The sequence below is a fragment of the Papaver somniferum genome, chromosome 1, assembly GCF_003573695.1.
Source record: "Papaver somniferum cultivar HN1 chromosome 1, ASM357369v1, whole genome shotgun sequence".
In the NCBI taxonomy this organism is placed as follows: Eukaryota; Viridiplantae; Streptophyta; class Magnoliopsida; order Ranunculales; family Papaveraceae; genus Papaver; species Papaver somniferum.
In genome coordinates, this window is record NC_039358.1 from 176,984,458 (window position 1) to 176,999,137 (window position 14,680).

Genomic DNA, 14,680 nt, shown 5'->3' on the forward strand with positions numbered 1-14,680 from the left:
AAATGTCCAATAATTTCAGATAAATGCCTTGAGCCAATTTTCGTGAATTACTGGTAGGGTTCTGCCATCTGTGTTGGTCAATTTGTAGTATCCTCCGGCCACGGAATCAGCGACCATGAATGGTCCTTCCCAATTGGAGTTCCTTGTAGAATGAAGACCGCGCTGAACTGCTTTGAGAACCAGGTCCCCTTCATGAAACTTGTTGGGCTTGGTCGATCGTGCTTTGAATATCTTCCGCTGATTCGGAATTCCCTGTTTGATGGAATTCCACGATTGTGTCCCATATGGATACTCGCGCGGAAGAGAGTATCCAGCATAGTGTTGATCATGCTTAACCAAGTATTCATCAATAAACCTCTCGATGGAGTGATCGATTTGAAGGAGTTATGAACCCAACCATTGAGTGTAATATTGCTGAGGTGAAGTTACCCACTCGTAGATTTTGATGACTGCTAAATTATTCATGGGGAGAAGTCCTTGGACCATAGTAGCGTATTTGAACATTGGTAATATTGGAGCAAGATGAGGAATAAGACTTGCCTGAGCTCGAAACCTTCTGACAAAGGTGTGCGGATTATCTCCAAGTTCCTGTGTAAGTCCCATCAGAGTTTTTACTTCTTCCAGATGCTCAAACGGTGGTGCGTCCTCTACTTCGTCTTTCGACTCCGAATCCTTGTCGATGACAGTATGTGTTGAAGGCATCATTGTCCTTTCAGCATGAATCCAAGTTCACCCAAGGACCATGTCGTATCCAGGGTCTTCCCGGATTATGAAAAACTTGGCCTCAGCGCAGATCGATCTTTCGGTAACTTTGAGAGTGATGAAGTCGTATGCGTTTCTGGAGATTCCTTCGTGGTCCCTGATTGCTATGGGAGCGTGGGTGGCTTCCCGTCGAGTAATACCAGCAGCTCTGAGAGTTTTCAAAGGGATGATGTTGACGGCGGTACCAACATCGATGAACGCCCTCTTGAACTCATTTCCTTTAATGTGCACTGTGGTGAGCAGTCCCCACTCATACATTTCTATGTCAGTGGCTGAAGGTCCGGTGATAGTCTCTTGGATCAGCGGACGTCTTCCGGACACGATGTGGTTCAGTGCAACAAACATGTCTTTCCTTTGAGCTTTCGAAAGATACAACAGCTCGCAGACATGTTCGATCAGAGATTGGACCGTTTCCTTGACTGGAGGTTCGGAGATGGTAAAAGTTCTGTCTGGGAGGGTTTTTTTGTGCACCCCCTCAGTCCCCAGGTTGAGCTCTCCTGATTCGACCTTTTCTTTGAATATGCGCTTCAAAATTTTGCAATCACTCGTGGGATGGATGACGTATCTATGGAAGCGACAATACCGAGGATTTTCCATGGCCTCTTCAGTTGGTTCCTTCTTGACATAAGGCAATTTGATTGCGCCTTCTTGAATCCAGGCATCGAGTAGTTCATTAACTTCTTCCATTAAACATGGAAAATCCGGTGCTTCTGGATCTTCTGTATGCTGAGGAGGGATTTTCGAATTCTCCTTCTTGTGTGTCTTTGAAGGGGTGGAGGAAGTCTGCTTGTGTTGTGGTTCTGCTTTTCGCTTACTCCCTTCCGCGATAGCATTTGTTGAAGGTTGCAGGTTATACTGCTTGTTGATCAAACGCCTGCTTCCTCGAGTGTCTTTTGAATCTTCAGTCTTTGTAGACTTTGATCTTTCCAAAAGAGCGGGTGCAGTGGTTGCCGACCTCTTCGCAGCTTGGTGAAGCTCTGATAAAGTCTGGAATCGAAGGTTTTCTAGCAAGACCCTGTAGACCAGGAGCATGCCATTGATGCACAAGTCCACCAGTTGTTGCTCCGCGATGTTTAGGTCATGACAATCCAGGGCTTGGACTCTGAACCTTTTCACATAATCATTGGGATATTCACTGACCCTCTGAAACATTCTTCCAAGGTCGGAGAGGGTGACTTGTTCTGACACGAAGAAGTATTTCCTATAAAATGCGTTAACCATTTCTCCCCAATTGTTGATGGTCCCTGGTGTGATGCTGTTATACCAGGTGTATGCTCTGCCTTTCAGATATTTTGAGAATTCTTTGAGACGGATGACATGATTATGTTCATGTTATCCCAAGGCTTCGAGAAAACGAGAGACATGTTCCCGAGCATTTCCAGTTCCATCATACAAGGTGAAAGTTGGAGAAATGTAACCTTTGGGGAGTGGAATCCTCTGCGTAGCGGCAGGATAAGGAGGTTGATGACGATGGTCATTCGATGTCTTTCCTTTTCCATGGTTCTCCAAAAGGTGCTCCAGATCCTCGCGATTGATGAAATTCGATGATCCCTTCGCTGATGAGTTGTCTACAGCAGTTTTGTGGACTTCGTCGTCTTCTACTGTATGGATTGGAATTACTTCAGGACCGTCGTCTGAGTATTTCTCCTTCTCCTTTCCCTTCTCTTGAGTCTTCTCTGACATCTTGTCAGTAAGAGTTTTGAGATAATTATATTGATCCTTATGTGTAGCAGCCATGTCAGTCTGGTTCTTTGAAAGAGTCTCATGCGCTTTGATAAGATCAGCAATAGTAGGCGGTGGATCTCCTCTGACTTCTTCAGGGTGTCGTCCGGACAGTGGATGACCTTCGGCGTGAGGAGGAGTAGTGTTACCACCATCATTGTTGGAGGTCGGAATTGTCTCCGGGATTTTCCGATTGTTGTTGTTGCTACTTCTAGCACGTTTTGTGTTAGGATTCGTAAATGAACCTGACCTGAGATCAACCATCTTGTGAAATTGTGAGATTTCAACCGAGAGAACGATCTCCCATTGTGGTCGCCAATCTTTAGATGGAGAAAAACAATTTGCTGGTTTTTAAGGAATTGAGGAGACGACCGTACGGAGGAGACTCCTCGAACCGAGCGAAATGTTAAACCTCACACAGATGCACCAGTGCAAAGGGGGTGCTTTAGATTCGAGAGATCAATCTGTAGTACTCCGGCCTAAATCAAGACAATGACCGTTCCAGAGTAAATTCGGTCACAAGAGAGGATGGGTTGATTTGTAGGAGGGAAGCTGAGAAATGTATGGAATTAACGGTAATCAAAGATTGTGGGTGTGTGAATTCTGAATACGATAAGCTATGAGTGATTGAAATTGCTCAATTGAGAGTATTTGCTCAATTGATGAGTTGATGATCTCGTGTTGTCAGTTTGACGTGAGATTGATGATACTGATGATGATGATTCAATCATGATTTAGAGACTTATTTATATTGCTGGAATTGTAGACACCATGATTCCATGAAGTGTGACAGTTGATGGAATCAAGGAGTGGGGAAGTGGAGATCGTGTTTGAAACCAGTTGCTCAACGTGTGGAGACTTGGTCGATTTTCCACCCACTACCTCGTGAATTCCTTCAACTGATTGCACGACTTGCTCACATTCCATCGTGTGTTTGAACACACATGCCGTAGACCGCCAGACTAAAACCCTAAGTGATATCCCCCCAAGTGACACGATTGACGTCTCGTGGTTTGTTAGTCAATTGATGACTTCGTGGTTTCATGGGACGATGAGTCCATGTAGTCGTTGAGTTGAACATGATGTTCTGAAACTCATGAATTGAACATGTCATGAGACAGAGGTATAGTTCTTACGATGAAGTGAACAAGTATCGCTCATTCGATTGATCGTTGAATATCGATTGTTGAACCAATATTCCTTGGTTGGAGTAAATATTCCTCATCTGAGCAAATGCTGCAAATGTGATGAATTGTTGAATCTTTGATCGTCTGAGCATGTGTTGCTCATCTGATGGATTATTGGCAGCGTGCCAAAAATATTAATTAAAGTACTGGTTATTGAACCGAGCATAATTAATAAGATTAATGACCATGAGGTCGTCGTAAAATTATTAAGGTTGGAATCTGGAATGATGATCCTTGGATTCAGAAACCCTAATTTGATCCATTGATGAACAATTCACGGTTCGTCAGAATTTTAACCATGGGACGAAGGAGGGAGCGACTACGTGGGACCATGGATCAACCATGTAGTGTCCATATGCTCACGTGAGCAAATACGAAGAACTCCTGAAGAGTTGACGATTTGTTGGTGGAAGAATGATTAAATGCTGGTTTAATCATTTATTCAAAAATGCTCGTCTGAGCCTTAGGTGAGAAAACCTAATTAATTATGACGAGGCGAGGAACCGACCATGGAGTCATGAAACCGGCCCTGGGTTGTCCCGTGACCGCCTGACGATCACTTCATGAAAATCCAAAGTGTTTGGGAGAGTTCTAGACCTAATACGAGCAATTGTGCAAATTAGGTCAAAACTTGTGAAAATTGATGGGACCGGATTCCGTGAGCCAAAGAGCCAATCTTGGTCGGTCAAGATAGCATGCTCCTGTCCCCAAGGCGTCCGCATCTCAGTCCTGATAATTTTGATATTTTCTAGCGTGCAATTGAGCATCCATTCGAGAAAATATGTCAAAATTAGGGTTTCGACGAAACTGAGGAAAACACCATGAGATGATGAAAAATAATTATAAAATAAGGAATGATGAGGCGTGGGACCGTTGTGGTCAAGGCATGGTCGGCCGGTCGTGACCACGGTCCCTTGGTGCCTTTTCCTTAATTTTATAATATTTTGATGATTTTATGAAAAATTCATGAATTTTGAGAAATTTGATGAATTTAGGGAGTTTCCATGAATTGAAGAAGTTTTCATGAGTTCAAGGAAGAAAAAAATATTAAAATAATAAAAACAAGGGCGTGTGGGACCGTGGAAGGCATGGCCAGCCGGCTAGGACCCGGTCCCACGAGTTTCCCTATTTTTTAATATTTTTAAGTATTTTGATGATTTGAGGGAATTTTTCCTAATTTGAGAGAAATACCATGAAATCAAGGAATTTGATGAATTCAAGGAAAACTAATAATAAAAAAATAATAAAACAAAGGGGCGTGTGGGACCGGGTAGGGCATGGCCGTCCGGCCAAGGCCCGGTCCCACAAGTTTTCATAATTTATTTTATTTTATTATTATTTGAGATTTGTGCAAAAATACCATGAAATCATGGAGTTTTTTCATGAAATTAGAGAAATAATAATAATAATAAAATAATAAGGAACCGTGTGTGTGAGGTCGGTTGGGACCAAGGCATGGCCGGTTGGCCAATGATCACGCCTCACACTCATTTCCTTAATTTTATATTATTTTTTTTGAATTTATGGAAGTACCATGAAACCGAGGAGTTTCCTCGAGACGAAGGAAATTTGATAAAATGAGAGAACTTTCATCAAATCATGAAAAATAATAAAGATACATTAAAAATATAAAACTGGCGTGGGATTGACCACGACACGGTCGGTTGGTCGTGTGTCCGTGCTCCCAACACCCTGGTCAATATCTTTAATTATTTATTATTTTTTTCTCTATTTTGCATAGGTTCATCGTTTCGTTGTATTTTTGAAATACTCGTTCATGCGGTGATGGTTAGTGTATCGTCGTTGGATACACCTTCACCATTTGAATCGGGGCTTACTTAGAGGTAGCTCGGACGCCCGGTTGTTGATTATTTATTACTAATTGTGGAATCCAGTGGAGAATAATTCACAAAACTGAGTAATAAAATGTTTATTATTAATTCATAGGATCAGCTGAGGATTCGACTACGAATTCAGAATAATAAAGTGAGCATTACCATTTTATGGGATCGTAGATTCGACCATACAATCGGAGTAATTAAGATTTATCTATTACCATTTATGAGACCAGTTGTGGATTCGATCATGAAATCGGAGTAATGAGATAATATAGTTATTTCTATTCTATGAGATCAAGTCGTGGATTCGATCATAGAATCAGAACAATTGTTATTGCCATTCCATGGGACCAGTCGTGGATTCGACCATGGAATAGGAGCAATTGTAATTAGGAATAATTAACTTTGTGGCTCTATACTAGCAGCGCAAGCTGTCTAGGATCATTAATTATCCCGATACGAGCTTGTCGGCAGGTCATATCCTTTATATAGTCAGGGTAAACTTGTTGTTTGTTTCTGAAGACGTTATCGCTCTATACTAGCAGAGCAAGCTGTCTAGGATCCGTCCATCACGTGATGCTATATAGAAATAATCACTGAAAGTATTCAGTATTCATGAGATATGCCATTGTCCAGTCGTGAGACTACATATCTACATGTACTCTGAGAGAAAGTACTCTCCGTTGAGAATTCGATGAGAGACCCGTGTCTCGATACTCACGTCTGATTGCTGAATCAGAGCTTCGTATAATTATGGATTTACGGATTTAGCCTTTGTCGAAATGCACCATCTACACCTACGAGATCAGAGTTTTGCGCTCAATGACTTGTATAAATAGGCTTTCAGCCTATTTCAACAACAACACGGAGAACACAAGTGTTATCCACACAAGTAGCCAGAAACCATTTTTTGATACACAAGTCATAAACATCCACACCTTCACAATTCAATACTCTGATCTCAAACACCTTCTCCGCTTCCCTCCCTAAGATCAACCCTTCTCCTCCACCTTGTGACCGAATTGAATCTGGAACAACCATTTCTTGGTTTAGGCCAGAGTCTTACAAATTGATTTCTCGAACCTAAAAGCATTCCTGTGTAGTGCATTTGTTTAGGGTTTGAACTCGTTTCTCATCAACACACCCCAAATTACCAAAAACAGCAGAATCAGTTTTTACCCCAAAACAGTATGACTTTTATTAGTGAAACCAATCTCAAGTAATCACCTGAGATGGTATGATCGATTTAGTGTTATTGGTATGACCAATTCTATACAAAGGGGCACTGATCCTATGAAGAGGTGCAACCGATCACAACAGGGGAATCGATCCTTGTAATAGGTGCAACACGTTTTTAGTAGATGAGGGAACCGATCCTATGAACATGTGCAACAAGTTTTTAGTGAAAGGGGAACCGATCCTATGGACATGTGCAGCAAATACAAGTAGTTACCATAAGTATGTGGGGAACCGATCCTAGTACCTAGTCAACCAAATTTTTGGAAAGTTAATGTGACTATGCACAATACTCACATGGAGGTAGAACCGAAACTTGTTTTGGTAGAACCGTGAAACCCATGATTTGTGATTGAGTGTTCTTAATCAATCACATAGTTCTTGAAAGTCAGATGAACCAATTCTAAACTCGTTTGGAAGTGTGGCAAATCGGTTTCAAGATTGTAAGTATGAAAGAGGACTTACAAAGTAAAGATTTCGACATACTTTGAACATGTGCAATAACGCTTATCTTTTATTGTTCAAAGATATTCCTTAATAACTAAAGGAAAAATCCCGGATCGAAAAATAAGTTGAGAATCTTTTAATTAAGGTTTTTAATTTTATTTTTGGAAAATGAAAATTGGTAATGTGCATCTACTAATTGGAGATTTCTAAGAGATTTTCGGTCAATGTTTGGACAAAGCATTTCCAGGAATTATGGAAACCGAATCTGGAATATATTGCATATCTTGAGAATATTTTCGGTTTTGGAAATTCCTTGGTGTCCAAACTTCCTTGGTCTATAAATACCAAAGTTTGCATTTCTAGCAAACTAATCCTCAGAGCCAGCAAAACTACCTAGTTGTGTTGTTACTGGTGGAGCCGCCTGTTCGAAGAGGAAAGTAACCTAATTAGGCGAAATCTCTTACGACCGCTCAGTTTAAAGACTTCTTTGGGATTGAGAAGCTCTATTAGTACCGTTGGTGCGAAACTAGATAATTGCGGTTTATTATTAATTTTCGATTGATTTGATTGACTAACGGTTGTTGAACTTTGATTGCACCTAGTTTCTTTTTTACTTGAGAATCTTCTCTTCTGATATAAGATTTACTCAAACTAGATCGAAGTTTCGACGGGGATCTTTAGATTGTTTGTAGATATAAAGACGTCGTGTGATAATCCATTGTTAACATACTCCTTTCTATGCGTGATTGATCACAAGAGATTCAAGTTGATTGTGTACAGCTGTTTATTGAAGATCTAAGAAGATTTGAACAAAAAGAAGACTTTGAAGATTTCTGATTTGGGTTCATAATCTTTGGTGTGCACAATACTTGTTTCGGTAAAAGAGGATCCAGCTATAATCGGTTTATCCTTGTGGTTCAAGGTATTGATTGCAAAATCTAGAAGACTACTTCGGTAATTGTTAGTAGATAGATCTAAGGACCTGACAAAGGAGTTTATTGAGATAAACGGAAGAGCCTTTTACCGAACTCACATCATTTAGTTGGAAAGCGTTGATACCAAACAAATTTGTTGTTCCTTTACTGTTTGGAATACGAACCAAAAGAATTGTTCCAAGTACGTGACTTATTACAAGTTGGAGGCGTAGGAATATAGACAGAACTAGGTGAACTATAGGTTTAGTTTCTTGGTCTCAACAATACGAAGTTGGTTTGATTTTGTATAGCGGCTTAATCCTGAGAGTATTCAATTCTGGACAAGGTCCCGGGGTTTTTCTGCATTTGCGGTTTCCTCGTTAACAAAATATTGCTGTGTCTTTTACTTTTCTATTTCCGCAATTATAATTGTTTTTATTATAATTAGAAGTAAAATACACAAACGTTAATTCCTATTTACTTGATATTAATCCTATTGTGTTTGGTTAAGTCCGAACCTCTTATCAAGTAAACATACTTTGTTGTTGTATTGTCTCGATCTCGTATCCACAGACGATCACATGAAGTGTGAACCGATTAGTTGTATTGTCTCGGCTCAGTCCATAGAAAATCACTTTTGGAGAAAGGACTTATAGGTGGAAAAGTTTTAGATTGAGGTATATTTGGGTACCCTCGTCTTTTCAAATTGCTTTGATGCTAATAGTGTGTGAAAATGAATATTGTCATTATAAAAGAATGTTTCAATGATCGAAATAAAGAGTTTAGAATCCTATAACCATTTTTGGATATAAGCATAGTGTGTTTGCACATTAGTGTAAAAGTTTTAGATTGAGGTATATTTGGGTACCCTCGTCTTTTCATCTTCCTACTGTTAGTACACGTCGTATTGATTTTCCGTAAATTAACATATTTAGTATGATTAATCTGATTGATTTTGAAGTAATCTTGGATGCTTTTAGTTTTGTTATAAATTTGGTGAATGACTTTGGATGATTTTTATTTTATTTTATTTTGAAATTAGGGATACTGCTTAGTTTTTTGAAGTTGTGTTCTGCCATAGATTCTCTCTAAATTTGTATCCATTTTTATGCTATGTACATCTTCAATTGGTTGTCAAAACATTGTAGAAACATTCTTTTTCTTTTGAGTTCAAAGAAATGGATTCAATTTGGTTGATGATAGTTATATTAGATGGGTATATGATGGTAGTGACGTTGCAATTTTGATGGGGTTGCAGTTAATTAATCAGTTGTGGTGGTCATGGCGGCGGCAAAATTGTGGGCAATGTTCTAAAAACTTGGTCGATCTAGGTTTTTGTTGAAATTAGGGTTTGGGTTGACATGAGCTTATTCTATGGGGTTTGGAGTGTTATTCGGATACGAGTATGGTTGAGATCTCTTCCATCTTGGGCTCCCGATGCAGGGTTTTCCAATTTAAATTTTATGTTGGGTTTAGGTTATCAAACAGTTGTGGGTGTTCTTTAATGGACTTATCTTGTGTAAGGGTTGCATACAACAAATATTGTGTGTAAGCTCCATTATTTCCATATCGCTGAATGGCATTTGCTTCTAGAAGCATGTGGGTTTCCTAACTTTTCGCAGATATTATAGATGATGCATTTACTCACAGAACTTGCCTACTCAATGACGACATCATGTTGGGATTAACTTTTTATTTTTCAAGCAAAGAGTAGAAAACCTTTCAAGGTAAAGCTGAGTTTTTAATCTAGGTTTAAACCTATTATGCCACTTGCAGTTTTTAGGACTTGCAGATTAGGAATTCATCAATGAAATCTGCCTTTTGTCTTCAATTGTCGAATTGTAAAATGGGTTGTGGAAAATTACTTTCTGCCATGTTGGCATGTTGTGATCTTGCTAAAATGTGAGATTGGGACATAATAGATGATTAATTTTATAGGTTATGTGTATTCAATATCTATGTAATTATTTTCAGTTTGATTTGACATTTTTATTTTTTTGCAGGTAATATTGGTTTCTATGGTAGCATTGGACGACCCCAATGAAGACCTTTATATATCAAGAAGTTTTAAGAAGAAAAAGGAAATTTGTTAGCTTGTTGTATATCAAGGTAGTATAAATAGTTTTTGTTCCACTTGATATACCGATTATTGCTACCATGACATGGAACCATTGATAAATAAGTTTAAATAGTTTCATATGTAGCTATTTGACAACTTTATTCCATCTTGCTTTTCTTTTTGCTGCGATAATAGATTATTGCCCATTATGGCCGAGAAACAAATTGGTATAAGGTGATCTTTTTTAGTTTTTTTTTATGTTTATATGGTTTCTTTGTAGATTTTGTTATTCTATTGGAGGCAGATTACAAATGAAGGAAAGAATCATGGACATAATCGCATGAATGAAATACAACAATACAACTGCTACTGCACAAAGTATGGTTTCCCAATCTTGCCGCCGTCGTTGTTTCTATTGAAAAGACAAGCACCAAAGATGGATGCTACTTTTGTCCTATACTAAAACAAGTATTTTAATCCACGGATCTATGGCGCAATAGTAGCGCATCTGACTTCACGTCAGAAGGTTACGTATTCAAATCACGTCAGGTCCAATCATCACTGGTCCATATAATTGAAGTGTTATTTTTGGTTTTGATTGAGATGCACACTGTTTTGTATATTATCTGGGTGTTCTGTATATACGTAGTTGTAGATCCTAACAACATTGAGATTGGCTACAGAGAAGTTACCTGCTTCTTTGGTTGCAGGAACGGAGAAAGTTCATAGAGACCTAAGCAATGCAAACCATTATATTGGCTTAAGTTTCATGGTAGAGCAAGGACGCAGAAGTGACATATAATCTTGGCAGCTAGGGCTGTCAATGGAAGAATATCCGTCGGATATCTGGATATCCGATATCCGACAGGTTAAGAACTATCGGATATTCGATATCCGAGAATATCCTATAGGATATCAAAATCAGATATCGATATCCGATAGGTTAAGCTATCGGATAACGGATATTTATCCGATAATATCCGTTAGTAACAAAAAAATCTGTAAAGGTGAAATTATTCTCATACTGTCATACATAAAACTTGGAAACAGTACTCATAAGATGGCATCTGAATTGTCTTCATCTGAATGTAAGTCTCTTACTCACACACATACATGAAAAGAAGCACAAGCAAATGCTAAAGAAAGTAAAAACTTAACAGATATTCAAACAGGGTCTCTCTTGTCTTCATTCGTCTTCGGTTTCCAAAATTTCCATATCTGCATTATAACAATTAACAAGTCAACATTCAGATAGAATAAGATACACAACAATTGTCTAAGTAGTAATAATAGGAACTATGCACTGAGTTTAAGAAGAAAAAAATGTTTACCTTCATCACAAATGAAATCTGGCAACCAATCGCTTAAGTAGAAGTAAAAGCTACTAAGCTAGATTTCTGTATCCAGTTTCACTAATTTAATTTGAGCAGGAATCATACAAAGAGGGAAACTAAGACACATGAAACTCTCAAGCATCAATGCTACAGAGCACTAATAATACCAGCTTAAAGAAAAGACACTGAAAGCTTAGTCTTTGACTCTTTGTTCCCCAGTCCCTAGTTCATCCAATACTATCATGTGTATGATACAACATTACCAAATCATTTTCAAGAACAGTGGTCACATAATCACATTCCCCTAATTATTCTAAAAACCTCTATGATGCATTTGCTGAACCCCTAATTCACTTTTCTCAAATCAAAAAAAAAAGGGAAAATCATACAATAATCGATCTAAACTACTAAAAACCCTATATCCATCCAACATCTAAAATTCAAAAACCAAAAATTAGAAGAAAACTCACATCAAAAGATATTCATCAGTTTCCCTATTTCCATAAAACTTTCATAAACTTTCATAATCTCAGATTGTGAGGCCTCATATTCTTATTTAAGAATAAACCCATCTCAAATCTTTCTCTAATTTCATCATACCCTAAATTTTTTTGCAAGACAGAAACCACAAATCCCTAATTTCATGAAAATCGAACACAAAAATCGAATATGGAAATAGAAGTACCTGATTGAGCGGGTGAGTGATTGTCTGATTGATAAGCAAAGCAACTGAGTGAGTGATTGATCGGGAGAGACAGAGAGTGATCGATTGAGAACTGAGAAGAGAAGAGAAGGAAAAAAAGAAAACGAAAAAAATGACTCGGTTCTCGACTGAATCCACTCAATCCAGGCAGTGATAATCGATTAATAGATGAAATTACAATTATACCCCTAATTCTATCGGATATCGGATGTTAACCAAACGGATATAGCCTAATACGATATAGATAGGTTAAGGAAGAAATATCCGATAATTTTTTTTATCCGATATCCGATAAAACAGATAAAATCCTATAGGATCTCGAATAATCGGAAACGGATTCCGGATATCGGACATATATTGACAGGCCTATTGGCAGCATGCCAAACAAGCGTGAGTGGTATTCAATGAGACATATGCAATAAGGAAAAGGTTTCCCGCTTAACAGTTGTATAGCTTTTTTGAGCAGGCAGTTTTTTTTTTAACTTCGATGAATTTTCATCCGTTGTTGAGAGTATTATTTATAGTGGAAATTTCTGAGAAACCCAAGTCCGATTCCTCTCTTTTTCGTAAATCCGTCATTAAAACAATACATATGTGTAGCCCAAATCGTAAGATCTACGGCTAAAAATAATGATTACAGATTAGATTCATATTTTCACATTTTTTGATAGACTAAATTAACCTTTGTTAGTACGTATTGTTAACAAAATTATTTTTAAAAGCATTACTTTAATTTGGATTGTAGTCGATTAATAGGCGTTTTTGATGGCGTCAATTGTGGGAAGTTACTTTAGTCTCGGCGTTCCATTTATCTTGCATATCAAAACTAGATTAGGCAGATAAGCTATTGTTCTCTTTTTTAGAAGATTTTGAAGACTTCTTTTTGCCAGCAAAAGCAACTACAAGAGGTTCCCGTCAACATCCTTTTTCACGGTACCTTTTTCATTGTTATCATGTCTCTACTCCTTCTCTTCTCTCATCTTAAAACAGGGAGGCCCGCCATTGTTACTATGGGTTCTAATATTAGTCATACTGTCATAATATTTGCTGCGTTTTCCAATGGGGTTAACTATAGAATACGTTTTTTCATATTTACGCACTGAGCTAAGTTTTTGCTTCTTTTATGGTTTCCTAATTCAACAATGGCCTTGTTAGAAAATCTCTTTTGTTATAGCGAACTTGCCGGTGATTATTTCTCAATCTTAGGCTGAGTTTGGTAATGTTTTTATTTTCCAAAAGCACTTTCAAAACCTATATATGTTAATATTTTTTTTTTTTAAGGAAAAAGATTGAATATATTAGAAAAAAAATGTAACAAGGCAAAATGCCCCCATTTTGAGACATTTTAAACAATTACATTTTATCAAGCATAACCTTCTAGTGTGTAACCAAGTCTCTAAAGTTGTAATGCCCAAACCAATTTTAGTTTGAACCCCAGATGAAGATTAGAAGCTTTACTTCATTGATGACTTCTGCTGATGTCTTTGGTCTTTTATGAGCCATGACCCTCCTGTTCCTCTCATTCCAAATTGCCCAGACAATAGCAAAAGGAATAAGAGGCCAAATTTTCCTGCCTCTTTGTATGCCCCTTCTGAATTTCCATGCTTCTAGTAGACCAATAATGCTACTTTCCTAAGCCCATCTGACATTGTAACCCCAAATGAAATAATTCCATATTGTATGAGTAAACTTACTATGCAACAAAAGGTGGTTCACTGATTCCTGTTGCAGGTTACAAAGAGAACAAATGAGATTTTGAAATGTGCATCCTCTATACTGAAGGTTGTTTGTTGTGGCAATAGCATTTTGAGCAGCTGACCAGATTAGCATCTGCACTTTTAATGGAACAAAATTGATCCAAATGCAGTTCACAGGAAGCATCACAGGGTCTGCTGGAAGTTGTTGAATCAAACTGTTATAACAAGTTTTGACCTTGAAGCCATCCACCAAAGTGCATAGAACCTCATCTTCTGCATTTTCATCTAGTGAAGGAGGACTTCCAATATGGGCAAACAAAGTTAACATTTCTGGCATTTCTGCTTGAGTCAGATTTCTTCTGAATTTTAGATTCCAAGCAGCATTTGCAGTCACCTCAAGAATAGATGCATTCTTCTGTGTAGAGATTTTGTATATGTTGGGAAATTTGTGCTTTAAAGCTTGATTGCCTAGCCATTTGTCCCACCAAAACAGAACTGCATCCCCCTTTTTGACTTGAGTGACTGACATATCTTCCACCAAAATTTTCTGCTTCTGGATTCCTTTCCATATGCCTCTTCCTTGAGGTTTGTTAGAATCCTTCACCCAAAGATGCTTTGACTTTGCTCTCATCTTTTCTTGTATAATTTTTCTCCAAAATAGTTGTTTTTCTTTGAAGTATCTCCATGTCCATTTAGAGAGAAGAGCTTTATTTGTGAGCTTGAGGTTTCTGATGCCCAAGCCACCCATTTTCTTTGGCTTGCAGATTCTATGCCAAGCAAT

The 14,680-nt window shown here is 38.1% G+C and overlaps 1 long non-coding RNA gene across 1 annotated transcript; it reads right to left on the reverse strand.

Annotated features, from left to right (window-relative positions):
- Positions 1 to 11,152: 11,152 nt before the first annotated feature.
- On the reverse strand, positions 11,153 to 11,533 carry LOC113334254. Its single transcript, XR_003352694.1, has 2 exons — positions 11,497 to 11,533; positions 11,153 to 11,383 (listed from the first exon to the last, which is right to left on the reverse strand). It is a non-coding gene; the product is annotated as an uncharacterized LOC113334254 (long non-coding RNA).
- Between the last annotated feature and the right edge of the window lie 3,147 nt (positions 11,534 to 14,680).